Source organism: Poecilia reticulata, chromosome 2 (assembly GCF_904066995.2).
Source record: "Poecilia reticulata chromosome 2, P_reticulata-male-v2, whole genome shotgun sequence".
NCBI classification, from domain to species: domain Eukaryota; kingdom Metazoa; phylum Chordata; class Actinopteri; order Cyprinodontiformes; family Poeciliidae; genus Poecilia; species Poecilia reticulata.
In genome coordinates, this window is record NC_088831.1 from 45,454,836 (window position 1) to 45,470,262 (window position 15,427).

Below are 15,427 nucleotides of genomic sequence, written 5' to 3' on the forward strand. Positions count from 1 at the left end.
GAGAAACATGAGGACCAGGGTGGAGAAACATGAGGACAGGTGGAGAACATGAGGACCAGGTGTGGAAAACATGAGGACAGGAGAACATGAGGACCAGGAGAAACATGAGGACCAGGGTGGAGAAACATGAGGACCAGTGGAAACATGAGGACAGGGTGGAGAAACATGAGGACCAGGTGGAGAAACATGAGGACCAGGAGAATGAGGACAGGTGGAGAAACATGAGGACGCAGGATGGAGAAACATGAGGCCAGGAGAAACATGAGGACCAGGTGGAGAAACATGAGGACCAGGTGGAAACATGAGGACCAGGTGGAGAAACATGAGGACCAGGGTGGAGAAACATGAGGACCAGGGTGGAGAAACATGAGGACCAGGTGGAGAAACATGAGACCAGGTGAGAAACATGAGGACCAGGTGGAGAAAATGAGGACAGGAGAAACATGAGGACCAGGAGAAAACATGAGGACAGGTGGAGAAACATGAGGACCAGGTGGAGAAACATGAGGACCAGGGTGGAGAAACATGAGGACCAGGTGGAGAACATGAGGACCAGGTGGAGAAACATGAGGACCAGGTGGAGAAACATGAGGACCAGGGTGGAGACATGAGGACAGGAGAAACATGAGGACCAGGGTGGAGAACATGGACCAGGGTGGAGAAACATGAGGACCAGGGGAGAAACATGAGGACCAGGTGGAGAAAATGAGGACCAGGTGGGGAGAAACATGAGACCAGGAGAAACATGAGGACCAGGTGGAGAACAGAGGACCAGGGTGGAGAACAGAGGACAGGGTGGAAACAAGAGGACCAGGGTGGAGAAACATGAGGACCAGGTGGAGAAAATGAGGACCAGGGGAGAAACATGAGGACCAGGTGGAGAAACATGAGGACCAGGTGGAGAACATGAGGACCAGGGTGGAGAAACATGAGGACCAGGTGGAGAAACATGAGGACCAGGTGGAGAAACATGAGGACCAGGAGAAACATGAGGACCAGGTGGAGAAACAGAGGACCAGTGGAGAAACATGAGGACCAGGAGAAACATGAGGACCAGGGTGGAGAACATGAGGACCAGGGTGGAGAAACATGAGGACCAGGAGAAACATGAGGACCAGGTGGAGAAACAAGAGGACAAGGTGGAGAAACAAGAGGACCAGGGTGGAGAACATGAGGACCAGGTGGAGAAACATGAGGACCAGGAGAACATGAGGACCAGGTGGAGAACAAGAGGACCAGGTGGAGAAACATGAGGACCAGGAGAAACATGAGGACCAGGGTGGAGAACATGAGGACCAGGTGGAGAAACTGAGGACCAGGAGAAACATGAGGACCAGGTGGAGAAACATGAGGACCAGGGTGGAGAACATGAGGACATGGAGAAACATGAGGCCAGGGTGGAGAACATGAGGACCAGGATGGAGAAACATGAGGACCAGGTGGAGAACATGAGGACCAGGTGGAGAAACATGAGACCAGGGTGGAGAAACGGAGGACCAGGAGAAACAGGAGGACCAGGTTGGAGAAACAAGAGGACCAGGGGAGAAAGGGACCAGAAGGAAACATGAGGACCAGGGTGGAGAAACAGGGGACCAGGAGAAAACATGAGGACCAGGGTGAGAAACATGAGGACCAGGATGGAGAAACGGGACCAGGAGAAACAGGAGGACCAGGGTGGAGGAACAGGAGGACCAGAAGAACATGAGGACCAGGGTGGAGAAACAGGAGGACCAGGAGAACATGAGGACCAGGGAAACATGAGGACCAGGGTGGAGAAACAGGAGGACAGGTGGAGAACATGGGACCAGGGTGGAGAAACATGAGGACCAGGATGGGAAACACGAGGACCAGGGTGGAGAAACAGGAGGACTAGGGTGGAGGAAACATGAGGACCAGGGTGGAGAAACATGAGGACCAGGTGGAGAACATGAGGACCAGGGTGGAGAAACATGAGGACCAGGTGGAGAACACGAGGACCAGGGTGGAGAAACAGGAGGACTAGGGTGGAGAAACATGAGGACCAGGGTGGAGAAACATGAGGACCAGGTGGAGAAACATGAGGACCAGGGTGGAGAACATGAGGACCAGGGTGGAGAAACATGAGGACCAGGGTGGAGAACATGAGGACCAGGATGGAGAACACGAGACCAGGGTGGAGAAACATGAGGACCAGGGTGGAGAAACATGAGGACCAGGGTGGAGAAACTGAGGACCAGGTGGGACATGGGAGGGTGGAGAAACAGGAGGACAGGTGGAGAAACATGAGGACCAGGGTGGAGAAACATGAGGACCAGGTGGAGAAACTGAGGACAGGTGGAGAAACTGAGGACCAGGGTGGAGAACATGAGGACCAGGATGGAGAAACACGAGGACAGGAGACATGAGGACCAGGGTGGAGAAACATGAGGACCAGGTGGAGAAACATGAGGACCAGGAGAAACATGAGGACCAGGGTGGAGAACAGAGGACCAGGAGAACATGAGGACCAGGGTGGAGAAGCATGAGGACGAGGGTGGAGAAACAGGAGGACCAGGAGGAGAAACATGAGGACCAGGGTGGAGAAACATGAGGACCAGGGTGGAGAAACAGGAGGACCAGGTGGAGAAACATGAGGACCAGGGTGGAGAAACATGAGGACCAGGGTGGAGAAACATGAGGACCAGGTGGAGAACATGAGGACAGGGTGGAGAAACATGAGGACCAGGATGGAGAACACGAGGACCAGGAGAAACATGAGGACCAGGGTGGAGAAACATGAGGACCAGGTGGAGAAACATGAGGACCAGGATGGAGAAACACGAGGACCAGGAGAAACAGGAGTATCAGGGGGGAGAAACATGAGGACCAGGGGGGAGAAACATGAGGACCAGGGTGGAAGAAACATGAGGACCAGGGTGGAGAAACATGAGGACCAGGTGGAGAAACATGAGGACCAGGAGAAAAGGAGGACCAGGGTGAGAAACATGAGGACCAGGGTGGAGAAACATGAGGACCAGGATGGAGAAAACACGAGGACCAGGGAGGAGAAACATGAGGACCAGGTGGAGAAACATGAGGACCAGGTGGAGAAACATGAGGACCAGGAGAAAAAGGAGGACCAGGGTGGAGAAACATGAGGACCAGGGTGGAGAAACATGAGGACCAGGATGGAGAAACACGAGGACCAGGAGAAACACGAGGACCAGGGAGGAGAAACATGAGGACCAGGTGGAGAAACATGAGGACCAGGTGGAGAAACATGAGGACCAGGGTGGAGAAACATGAGGACCAGGGTGGAGAAACACGAGGACCAGGGAGGAGAAACATGAGGACCAGGGTGGAGAAACATGAGGACCAGGGTGGAGAAACATGAGGACCAGGGTGGAGAAACATGAGGACCAGGGTGGAGAAACATGAGGACCAGGTGGAGAAACATGAGGACCAGGGTGGAGAAACATGAGGACCAGGGTGGAGAAACATGAGGACCAGGGTGGAGAACATGAGACCAGGGTGGAGAAACATGAGGACCAGGTGGAGAAACATGAGGACCAGGGTGGAGAAACATGAGGACCAGGGTGGAGAAACATGAGGACCAGGGTGGACAAACGTGAGGACAGGGTGGAGAAACATGAGGACCAGGGTGGAGAACATGGACAGGAGAACAGGAGGACCAGGGTGGAGAAACAGGAGGACCAGGAGAAACAGGAGGCCAGGAGAAACAGAGACAGGGTGGAGAAACATGAGGACCAGGGTGGAGAAACAAGAGGACCAGGAGAAACAGGAGGACCAGGGTGGAGAAACAGGAGGACCAGGAGAAACAGGAGGACCAGGAGAAACAGGAGGACCAGGGTGGAGAAACATGAGGACCAGGAGAAACAGGAGGACCAGGAGAAAACAGAGGACCAGGTGGAGAAACATGAGGACCAGGGTGAGACCAGGGTGGAGAAACAGGAGGACCAGGAGAAACAGGAGGACCAGGGTGGAGAAACAGGAGGACCAGGAGAAACAGGAGGACCAGGGTGGAGAAACATGAGGACCAGGGTGGAGAAACATGAGGACCAGGAGAAACATGAGGACCAGGGTGGAGAAACATGAGGACCAGGGTGGAGAAACATGAGGACCAGGGTGGAGAAACATGAGGACCAGGTGGAGAAACATGAGGACCAGGGGGAGAAACATGAGGACCAGGAGAAACATGAGGACGAGGTGGAGAAACAGAGGACCAGGTGGAGAAACAAGAGGACAGGGTGGAGAAACAAGAGGACCAGGGTGGAGAAACATGAGGACCAGGTGGAGAAACATGAGGACCAGGTGGAGAAACATGAGGACCAGGTGGAGAAACATGAGGACCAGGGTGGAGAAACAAGAGGACCAGGGTGGAGAAACATGAGGACCAGGTGGAGAAACATGAGGACCAGGAGAAACATGAGGACCAGGTGGAGAAACAAGAGGACCAGGTGGAGAAACATGAGGACCAGGAGAAACATGAGGACCAGGGTGGAGAAACATGAGGACCAGGGTGGAGAAACATGAGGACCAGGAGAAACATGAGGACCAGGTGGAGAAACAAGAGGACCAGGGTGGAGAAACAAGAGGACCAGGGTGGAGAAACATGAGGACCAGGTGGAGAAACATGAGGACCAGGAGAAACATGAGGACCAGGTGGAGAAACAAGAGGACCAGGTGGAGAAACATGAGGACCAGGAGAAACATGAGGACCAGGGTGGAGAAACATGAGGACCAGGGTGGAGAAACATGAGGACCAGGAGAAACATGAGGACCAGGTGGAGAAACATGAGGACCAGGGTGGAGAAACATGAGGACCAGGGTGGAGAAACATGAGGACCAGGGTGGAGAAACATGAGGACCAGGATGGAGAAACATGAGGACCAGGTGGAGAAACATGAGGACCAGGTGGAGAAACATGAGGACCAGGGTGGAGAAACAGGAGGACCAGGAGAAACAGGAGGACCAGGTGGAGAAACAAGAGGACCAGGTGGAGAAACAGGAGGACCAGAAGAAACATGAGGACCAGGGTGGAGAAACAGGAGGACCAGGAGAAACATGAGGACCAGGGTGGAGAAACATGAGGACCAGGATGGAGAAACACGAGGACCAGGAGAAACAGGAGGACCAGGGTGGAGAAACAGGAGGACCAGAAGAAACATGAGGACCAGGGTGGAGAAACAGGAGGACCAGGAGAAACATGAGGACCAGGAGAAACATGAGGACCAGGGTGGAGAAACAGGAGGACCAGGTGGAGAAACATGAGGACCAGGGTGGAGAAACATGAGGACCAGGATGGAGAAACACGAGGACCAGGGTGGAGAAACAGGAGGACTAGGGTGGAGAAACATGAGGACCAGGGTGGAGAAACATGAGGACCAGGTGGAGAAACATGAGGACCAGGGTGGAGAAACATGAGGACCAGGATGGAGAAACACGAGGACCAGGGTGGAGAAACAGGAGGACTAGGGTGGAGAAACATGAGGACCAGGGTGGAGAAACATGAGGACCAGGTGGAGAAACATGAGGACCAGGGTGGAGAAACATGAGGACCAGGGTGGAGAAACATGAGGACCAGGGTGGAGAAACATGAGGACCAGGATGGAGAAACACGAGGACCAGGGTGGAGAAACATGAGGACCAGGGTGGAGAAACAGGAGGACCAGAAGAAACATGAGGACCAGGGTGGAGAAACAGGAGGACCAGGAGAAACATGAGGACCAGGGTGGAGAAACATGAGGACCAGGGTGGAGAAACAGGAGGACCAGGTGGAGAAACATGAGGACCAGGGTGGAGAAACATGAGGACCAGGGTGGAGAAACATGAGGACCAGGTGGAGAAACATGAGGACCAGGGTGGAGAAACATGAGGACCAGGATGGAGAAACACGAGGACCAGGAGAAACATGAGGACCAGGGTGGAGAAACATGAGGACCAGGTGGAGAAACATGAGGACCAGGATGGAGAAACACGAGGACCAGGAGAAACAGGAGTATCAGGGTGGAGAAACATGAGGACCAGGGTGGAGAAACATGAGGACCAGGGTGGAGAAACATGAGGACCAGGGTGGAGAAACATGAGGACCAGGTGGAGAAACATGAGGACCAGGAGAAAAAGGAGGACCAGGGTGGAGAAACATGAGGACCAGGGTGGAGAAACATGAGGACCAGGATGGAGAAACACGAGGACCAGGGAGGAGAAACATGAGGACCAGGTGGAGAAACATGAGGACCAGGTGGAGAAACATGAGGACCAGGAGAAAAAGGAGGACCAGGGTGGAGAAACATGAGGACCAGGGTGGAGAAACATGAGGACCAGGATGGAGAAACACGAGGACCAGGAGAAACACGAGGACCAGGGAGGAGAAACATGAGGACCAGGTGGAGAAACATGAGGACCAGGTGGAGAAACATGAGGACCAGGGTGGAGAAACATGAGGACCAGGGTGGAGAAACACGAGGACCAGGAGAACACGAGGACCAGGGAGGAGAAACATGAGGACCAGGGTGGAGAAACATGAGGACCAGGGTGGAGAAACATGAGGACCAGGGTGGAGAAACATGAGGACCAGGGTGGAGAAACATGAGGACCAGGTGGAGAAACATGAGGACCAGGGTGGAGAAACATGAGGACCAGGGTGGAGAAACATGAGGACCAGGGTGGAGAAACATGAGGACCAGGGTGGAGAAACATGAGGACCAGGTGGAGAAACATGAGGACCAGGGTGGAGAAACATGAGGACCAGGGTGGAGAAACATGAGGACCAGGGTGGAGAAACATGAGGACCAGGGTGGAGAAACATGAGGACCAGGGTGGAGAAACATGAGGACCAGGAGAAACAGGAGGACCAGGGTGGAGAAACAGGAGGACCAGGAGAAACAGGAGGACCAGGAGAAACAGGAGGACCAGGGTGGAGAAACATGAGGACCAGGGTGGAGAAACAAGAGGACCAGGAGAAACAGGAGGACCAGGGTGGAGAAACAGAGGACCGGGAGAAACAGGAGGACCAGGAGAAACAGGAGGACCAGGGTGGAGAAACATGAGGACCAGGAGAAACAGGAGGACCAGGAGAAACAGGAGGACCAGGATGGAGAAACATGAGGACCAGGGTGGAGAAACATGAGGACCAGGAGAAACATGAGGACCAGGGTGGAGAAACAGGAGGACCAGGAGAAACAGGAGGACCAGGGTGGAGAAACAGGAGGACCAGGAGAAACAGGAGGACCAGGGTGGAGAAACATGAGGACCAGGGTGGAGAAACAGGAGGACCAGGAGAAACAGGAGGACCAGGGTGGAGAAACATGAGGACCAGGGTGGAGAAACATGAGGACCAGGAGAAACAAGAGGACCAGGGTGGAGAAACATGAGGACCAGGAGAAACATGAGGACCAGGGTGGAGAAACAGGAGGACCAGGAGAAACAGGAGGACCAGGGTGGAGAAACAGGAGGACCAGGAGAAACATGAGGACCAGGGTGGAGAAACATGAGGACCAGGATGGAGAAACATGAGGACCAGGTGGAGAAACATGAGGACCAGGTGGAGAAACATGAGGACCAGGGTGGAGAAACAGGAGGACCAGGAGAAACAGGAGGACCAGGTGGAGAAACAAGAGGACCAGGTGGAGAAACAGGAGGACCAGAAGAAACATGAGGACCAGGGTGGAGAAACAGGAGGACCAGGAGAAACATGAGGACCAGGGTGGAGAAACATGAGGACCAGGATGGAGAAACACGAGGACCAGGAGAAACAGGAGGACCAGGGTGGAGAAACAGGAGGACCAGAAGAAACATGAGGACCAGGGTGGAGAAACAGGAGGACCAGGAGAAACATGAGGACCAGGAGAAACATGAGGACCAGGGTGGAGAAACAGGAGGACCAGGTGGAGAAACATGAGGACCAGGGTGGAGAAACATGAGGACCAGGATGGAGAAACACGAGGACCAGGGTGGAGAAACAGGAGGACTAGGGGGGAGAAACATGAGGACCAGGGTGGAGAAACATGAGGACCAGGTGGAGAAACATGAGGACCAGGGTGGAGAAACATGAGGACCAGGGTGGAGAAACATGAGGACCAGGGTGGAGAAACATGAGGACCAGGATGGAGAAACACGAGGACCAGGGTGGAGAAACATGAGGACCAGGGTGGAGAAACAGGAGGACCAGAAGAAACATGAGGACCAGGGTGGAGAAACAGGAGGACCAGGAGAAACATGAGGACCAGGGTGGAGAAACATGAGGACCAGGGTGGAGAAACAGGAGGACCAGGTGGAGAAACATGAGGACCAGGGTGGAGAAACATGAGGACCAGGGTGGAGAAACATGAGGACCAGGTGGAGAAACATGAGGACCAGGGTGGAGAAACATGAGGACCAGGATGGAGAAACACGAGGACCAGGAGAAACATGAGGACCAGGGTGGAGAAACATGAGGACCAGGTGGAGAAACATGAGGACCAGGATGGAGAAACACGAGGACCAGGAGAAACAGGAGTATCAGGGTGGAGAAACATGAGGACCAGGGTGGAGAAACATGAGGACCAGGGTGGAGAAACATGAGGACCAGGGTGGAGAAACATGAGGACCAGGTGGAGAAACATGAGGACCAGGAGAAAAAGGAGGACCAGGGTGGAGAAACATGAGGACCAGGGTGGAGAAACATGAGGACCAGGATGGAGAAACACGAGGACCAGGGAGGAGAAACATGAGGACCAGGTGGAGAAACATGAGGACCAGGTGGAGAAACATGAGGACCAGGAGAAAAAGGAGGACCAGGGTGGAGAAACATGAGGACCAGGGTGGAGAAACATGAGGACCAGGATGGAGAAACACGAGGACCAGGAGAAACACGAGGACCAGGGAGGAGAAACATGAGGACCAGGTGGAGAAACATGAGGACCAGGTGGAGAAACATGAGGACCAGGGTGGAGAAACATGAGGACCAGGGTGGAGAAACACGAGGACCAGGAGAAACACGAGGACCAGGGAGGAGAAACATGAGGACCAGGGTGGAGAAACATGAGGACCAGGGTGGAGAAACATGAGGACCAGGGTGGAGAAACATGAGGACCAGGGTGGAGAAACATGAGGACCAGGTGGAGAAACATGAGGACCAGGGTGGAGAAACATGAGGACCAGGGTGGAGAAACATGAGGACCAGGGTGGAGAAACATGAGGACCAGGGTGGAGAAACATGAGGACCAGGGTGGAGAAACATGAGGACCAGGTGGAGAAACATGAGGACCAGGGTGGAGAAACATGAGGACCAGGGTGGAGAAACATGAGGACCAGGGTGGAGAAACATGAGGACCAGGGTGGAGAAACATGAGGACCAGGGTGGAGAAACATGAGGACCAGGGTGGAGAAACATGAGGACCAGGAGAAACAGGAGGACCAGGGTGGAGAAACAGGAGGACCAGGAGAAACAGGAGGACCAGGAGAAACAGGAGGACCAGGGTGGAGAAACATGAGGACCAGGGTGGAGAAACAAGAGGACCAGGAGAAACAGGAGGACCAGGGTGGAGAAACAGGAGGACCAGGAGAAACAGGAGGACCAGGAGAAACAGGAGGACCAGGGTGGAGAAACATGAGGACCAGGAGAAACAGGAGGACCAGGAGAAACAGGAGGACCAGGATGGAGAAACATGAGGACCAGGGTGGAGAAACATGAGGACCAGGAGAAACATGAGGACCAGGGTGGAGAAACAGGAGGACCAGGAGAAACAGGAGGACCAGGGTGGAGAAACAGGAGGACCAGGAGAAACAGGAGGACCAGGGTGGAGAAACATGAGGACCAGGGTGGAGAAACAGGAGGACCAGGAGAAACAGGAGGACCAGGGTGGAGAAACATGAGGACCAGGGTGGAGAAACATGAGGACCAGGAGAAACAAGAGGACCAGGGTGGAGAAACATGAGGACCAGGAGAAACATGAGGACCAGGGTGGAGAAACAGGAGGACCAGGAGAAACAGGAGGACCAGGGTGGAGAAACAGGAGGACCAGGAGAAACATGAGGACCAGGGTGGAGAAACATGAGGACCAGGTGGAGAAACATGAGGACCAGGGTGGAGAAACATGAGGACCAGGATGGAGAAACACGAGGACCAGGGTGGAGAAACATGAGGACCAGGTGGAGAAACATGAGGACCAGGGTGGAGAAACATGAGGACCAGGGTGGAGAAACATGAGGACCAGGTGGAGAAACATGAGGACCAGGAGAAACATGAGGACCAGGATGGAGAAACACGAGGACCAGGGTGGAGAAACATGAGGACCAGGGTGGAGAAACATGAGGACCAGGTGGAGAAACATGAGGACCAGGAGAAACATGAGGACCAGGGTGGAGAAACATGAGGACCAGGGTGGAGAAACATGAGGACCAGGATGGAGAAACATGAGGACCAGGAGAAACATGAGGACCAGGGTGGAGAAACATGAGGACCAGGGTGGAGAAACATGAGGACCAGGATGGAGAAACACGAGGACCAGGGTGGAGAAACATGAGGACCAGGGTGGAGAAACATGAGGACCAGGAGAAACATGAGGACCAGGTGGAGAAACATGAGGACCAGGGTGGAGAAACATGAGGACCAGGGGGAGAAACATGAGGACCAGGAGAAACATGAGGACCAGGAGAAACATGAGGACCAGGAGAAACATGAGGACCAGGAGAAACATGAGGACCAGGAGAAACATGAGGACCAGGGTGGAGAAACATGAGGACCAGGAGAAACATGAGGACCAGGGTGGAGAAACACGAGGACCAGGGTGGAGAAACATGAGGACCAGGGTGGAGAAACATGAGGACCAGGGTGGAGAAACATGAGGACCAGGATGGAGAAACATGAGGACCAGGATGGAGAAACATGAGGACCAGGAGAAACATGAGGACCAGGGTGGAGAAACATGAGGACCAGGGTGGAGAAACATGAGGACCAGGATGGAGAAACATGAGGACCAGGAGAAACATGAGGACCAGGTGGAGAAACATGAGGACCAGGAGAAACATGAGGACCAGGAGAAACATGAGGACCAGGGTGGAGAAACATGAGGACCAGGGTGGAGAAACATGAGGACCAGGATGGAGAAACATGAGGACCAGGAGAAACATGAGGACCAGGGTGGAGAAACATGAGGACCAGGAGAAACATGAGGACCAGGGTGGAGAAACATGAGGACCAGGGTGGAGAAACATGAGGACCAGGAGAAACATGAGGACCAGGGTGGAGAAACATGAGGACCAGGAGAAACATGAGGACCAGGGTGGAGAAACATGAGGACCAGGGTGGAGAAACATGAGGACCAGGAGAAACATGAGGACCAGGGTGGAGAAACATGAGGACCAGGGTGGAGAAACATGAGGACCAGGGTGGAGAAACATGAGGACCAGGTGGAGAAACATGAGGACCAGGTGGAGAAACATGAGGACCAGGTGGAGAAACATGAGGACCAGGTGGAGAAACATGAGGACCAGGAGAAACATGAGGACCAGGTGGAGAAACATGAGGACCAGGATGGAGAAACATGAGGACCAGGAGAAACATGAGGACCAGGTGGAGAAACATGAGGACCAGGTGGAGAAACATGAGGACCAGGAGAAACATGAGGACCAGGGTGGAGAAACATGAGGACCAGGAGAAACATGAGGACCAGGGTGGAGAAACATGAGGACCAGGAGAAACATGAGGACCAGGGTGGAGAAACATGAGGACCAGGGTGGAGAAACATGAGGACCAGGGTGGAGAAACATGAGGACCAGGTGGAGAAACATGAGGACCAGGTGGAGAAACATGAGGACCAGGAGAAACATGAGGACCAGGTGGAGAAACAAGAGGACCAGGGTGGAGAAACAAGAGGACCAGGGTGGAGAAACATGAGGACCAGGTGGAGAAACATGAGGACCAGGTGGAGAAACATGAGGACCAGGTGGAGAAACATGAGGACCAGGTGGAGAAACATGAGGACCAGGTGGAGAAACAGGAGGACCAGGAGAAACATGAGGACCAGGTGGAGAAACAAGAGGACCAGGGTGGAGAAACAAGAGGACCAGGGTGGAGAAACATGAGGACCAGGTGGAGAAACATGAGGACCAGGAGAAACATGAGGACCAGGTGGAGAAACAAGAGGACCAGGTGGAGAAACATGAGGACCAGGAGAAACATGAGGACCAGGGTGGAGAAACATGAGGACCAGGGTGGAGAAACATGAGGACCAGGAGAAACATGAGGACCAGGAGAAACATGAGGACCAGGGTGGAGAAACAAGAGGACCAGGGTGGAGAAACATGAGGACCAGGTGGAGAAACATGAGGACCAGGAGAAACATGAGGACCAGGTGGAGAAACATGAGGACCTCGTATCGTTCGCCCCGGTTCTCTCTCTCTCTCTCTCTCTCTGGCAGAACTGGTTCATTTCCAGTTTGGGTTTGATGCAGGTTCAGATTTAATCAGAACTTTCTCACCATCAGCCAGGAGTCAGTGATCTGACCCAAAATGGCTCCTTCAGAAGAATCAGAACCACCACGACCCAAAGAACTGCTGGACCGTTCCGCACTAATCAGATCGTTATAAGAGAAGAAAACAGGAGAATTTTTAACAAAAACATGTTTTTCTGGCTAAACAACCTGAATTATTGCTGCTTGGCAGGAAGATTTTAGCTTCTCTGCTGCTTCGTGTCAAAGGTCAAAGGTTGGTCCATTTTAGAAACGAATAAATTAAGAATCGACTGAGACAAACAATAAAAACTCATCTTTTGTTCCTGGGAGGATTTTAATTTGTGGCGTAAACATGGAGATTTTATGCATCTGTTTCCTCTTTCATTCTATAAATAATCCTGAGCCGAGATATTTCTGGCTCAGAGCTGCTGCTGATGCTGCAGCGGCGATCCGGCAGCGCAGAGCAGTGATGCAGCTGTGATGCAGCTGTGATGCAGCTGTGATGCAGCAGTGATGCAGCAGTGATGAAGCTGTGATGCAGCTGTGATGAAGCTGTGATGAAGCTGTGATGCAGCTGTGATGCAGCTGTGATGCAGCTGTGATGCAGCTGTGATGAAGCTGTGATGCAGCTGTGATGCAGCTGTGATGCAGCTGTGATGAAGCTGTGATGCAGCAGTGATGCAGCAGTGATGAAGCTGTGATGCAGCTGTGATGAAGCTGTGATGCAGCTGTGATGCAGCTGTGATGAAGCTGTGATGCAGCAGTGATGAAGCTGTGATGCAGCTGTGATGCAGCTGTGATGCAGCTGTGATGCAGCAGTGATGCAGCTGTGATGCAGCTGTGATGAAGCTGTGATGCAGCTGTGATGCAGCTGTGATGCAGCTGTGATGAAGCTGTGATGCAGCAGTGATGAAGCTGTGATGCAGCAGTGATGAAGCTGTGATGCAGCAGTGATGCAGCTGTGATGCAGCTGTGATGCAGCAGTGATGAAGCTGTGATGAAGCTGTGATGCAGCTGTGATGCAGCTGTGATGAAGCTGTGATGCAGCAGTGATGCAGCAGTGATGCAGCTGTGATGCAGCTGTGATGAAGCTGTGATGCAGCTGTGATGCAGCTGTGATGAAGCTGTGATGCAGCAGTGATGAAGCTGTGATGCAGCTGTGATGCAGCTGTGATGAAGCTGTGATGCAGCTGTGATGCAGCTGTGATGCAGCAGTGATGAAGCTGTGATGCAGCAGTGATGAAGCTGTGATGAAGCTGTGATGCAGCTGTGATGCAGCTGTGATGAAGCTGTGATGCAGCAGTGATGAAGCTGTGATGCAGCAGTGATGCAGCTGTGATGCAGCTGTGATGCAGCTGTGATGAAGCTGTGATGAAGCTGTGATGCAGCAGTGATGCAGCTGTGATGAAGCTGTGATGAAGCTGTGATGCAGCTGTGATGCAGCAGTGATGCAGCAGTGATGCAGCAGTGATGCAGCTGTGATGAAGCTGTGATGAAGCTGTGATGCAGCTGTGATGCAGCTGTGATGCAGCTGTGATGCAGCTGTGATGCAGCAGTGATGCAGCAGTGATGCAGCAGTGATGCAGCAGTGATGCAGCTGTGATGCAGCTGTGATGCAGCTGTGATGAAGCTGTGATGCAGCTGTGATGCAGCTGTGATGCAGCTGTGATGAAGCTGTGATGCAGCAGTGATGAAGCTGTGATGCAGCAGTGATGAAGCTGTGATGCAGCAGTGATGCAGCTGTGATGCAGCTGTGATGCAGCAGTGATGAAGCTGTGATGAAGCTGTGATGCAGCTGTGATGAAGCTGTGATGCAGCAGTGATGCAGCAGTGATGCAGCTGTGATGCAGCTGTGATGAAGCTGTGATGCAGCTGTGATGCAGCTGTGATGAAGCTGTGATGCAGCAGTGATGAAGCTGTGATGAAGCTGTGATGCAGCAGTGATGCAGCTGTGATGCAGCTGTGATGCAGCAGTGATGAAGCTGTGATGAAGCTGTGATGCAGCTGTGATGCAGCTGTGATGAAGCTGTGATGCAGCAGTGATGCAGCAGTGATGCAGCTGTGATGCAGCTGTGATGAAGCTGTGATGCAGCTGTGATGCAGCTGTGATGAAGCTGTGATGCAGCAGTGATGAAGCTGTGATGCAGCAGTGATGCAGCTGTGATGCAGCAGTGATGAAGCTGTGATGAAGCTGTGATGAAGCTGTGATGCAGCAGTGATGCAGCTGTGATGCAGCAGTGATGCAGCAGTGATGCAGCTGTGATGCAGCTGTGATGCAGCTGTGATGCAGCTGTGATGCAGCAGTGATGCAGCAGTGATGCAGCAGTGATGCAGCTGTGATGCAGCAGTGATGAAGCTGTGATGAAGCTGTGATGAAGCTGTGATGCAGCAGTGATGCAGCTGTGATGCAGCAGTGATGCAGCAGTGATGAAGCTGTGATGCAGCTGTGATGCAGCTGTGATGCAGCAGTGATGCAGCAGTTATGCAGCAGTGATGAAGCAGCAGATTTCCTTCACAGTGAGATGATCCTCGTCTCCATGGAAACAGAGTCAGTTTCCACTAAAACCCTAATAAACGCCCACATCATCATCCCTCCGCCGCCGTGCCTCAGCCCTCCGTCACCCAGAAGCAGCTCTGCTAACCTCTGGTGGCTTTTCTCCTTCAACGTGTCCAAACAGCCTTCGTGGTTCAGCGCCGTGACCTTTGACCTTTAACTGACTCGGCAGTTTTCCTGAGCGAGGAAAACGGAAGCAGCACAGAAACAAGCGACGGATCGAAACGGACACAGAACTGAAGATCATAAATAAAATATGGATAGAAATCAAAACAACAAAACGGGTACGGAGCAATATCCCTGACAAAAATCAGAGATCAGCTTTACGTCGACCCGGTTCTTCTTCCAGTGTGAACCATATGAAGGCTGTGTGTATTTTATTAGTGGTATCGGAATAAAGGGGCTGAATGAACGTGATTCTGCTGCTCTGCCTCCTACCATCCCAGTAAAACTGAGACTT

The 15,427-nt window shown here is 53.0% G+C and overlaps 1 protein-coding gene across 7 annotated transcripts in view; it reads right to left on the reverse strand.

Annotated features, from left to right (window-relative positions):
- Nucleotides 1-15,427, reverse strand: part of LOC103460713 (uncharacterized) — a 91,220-nt gene that overhangs the window by 73,851 nt on the left and 1,942 nt on the right. The window contains exon 2 of one of the 7 annotated variants that reach the window (XM_081604765.1): nucleotides 12,441-12,531. The exons of the other annotated variants lie outside the window; for them this stretch is intronic. The gene's annotated coding sequence lies outside the window, so the exon portion shown is untranslated. The remainder of the gene's footprint in view (nucleotides 1-12,440; nucleotides 12,532-15,427) is intronic. 7 annotated transcript variants of the gene reach the window in all.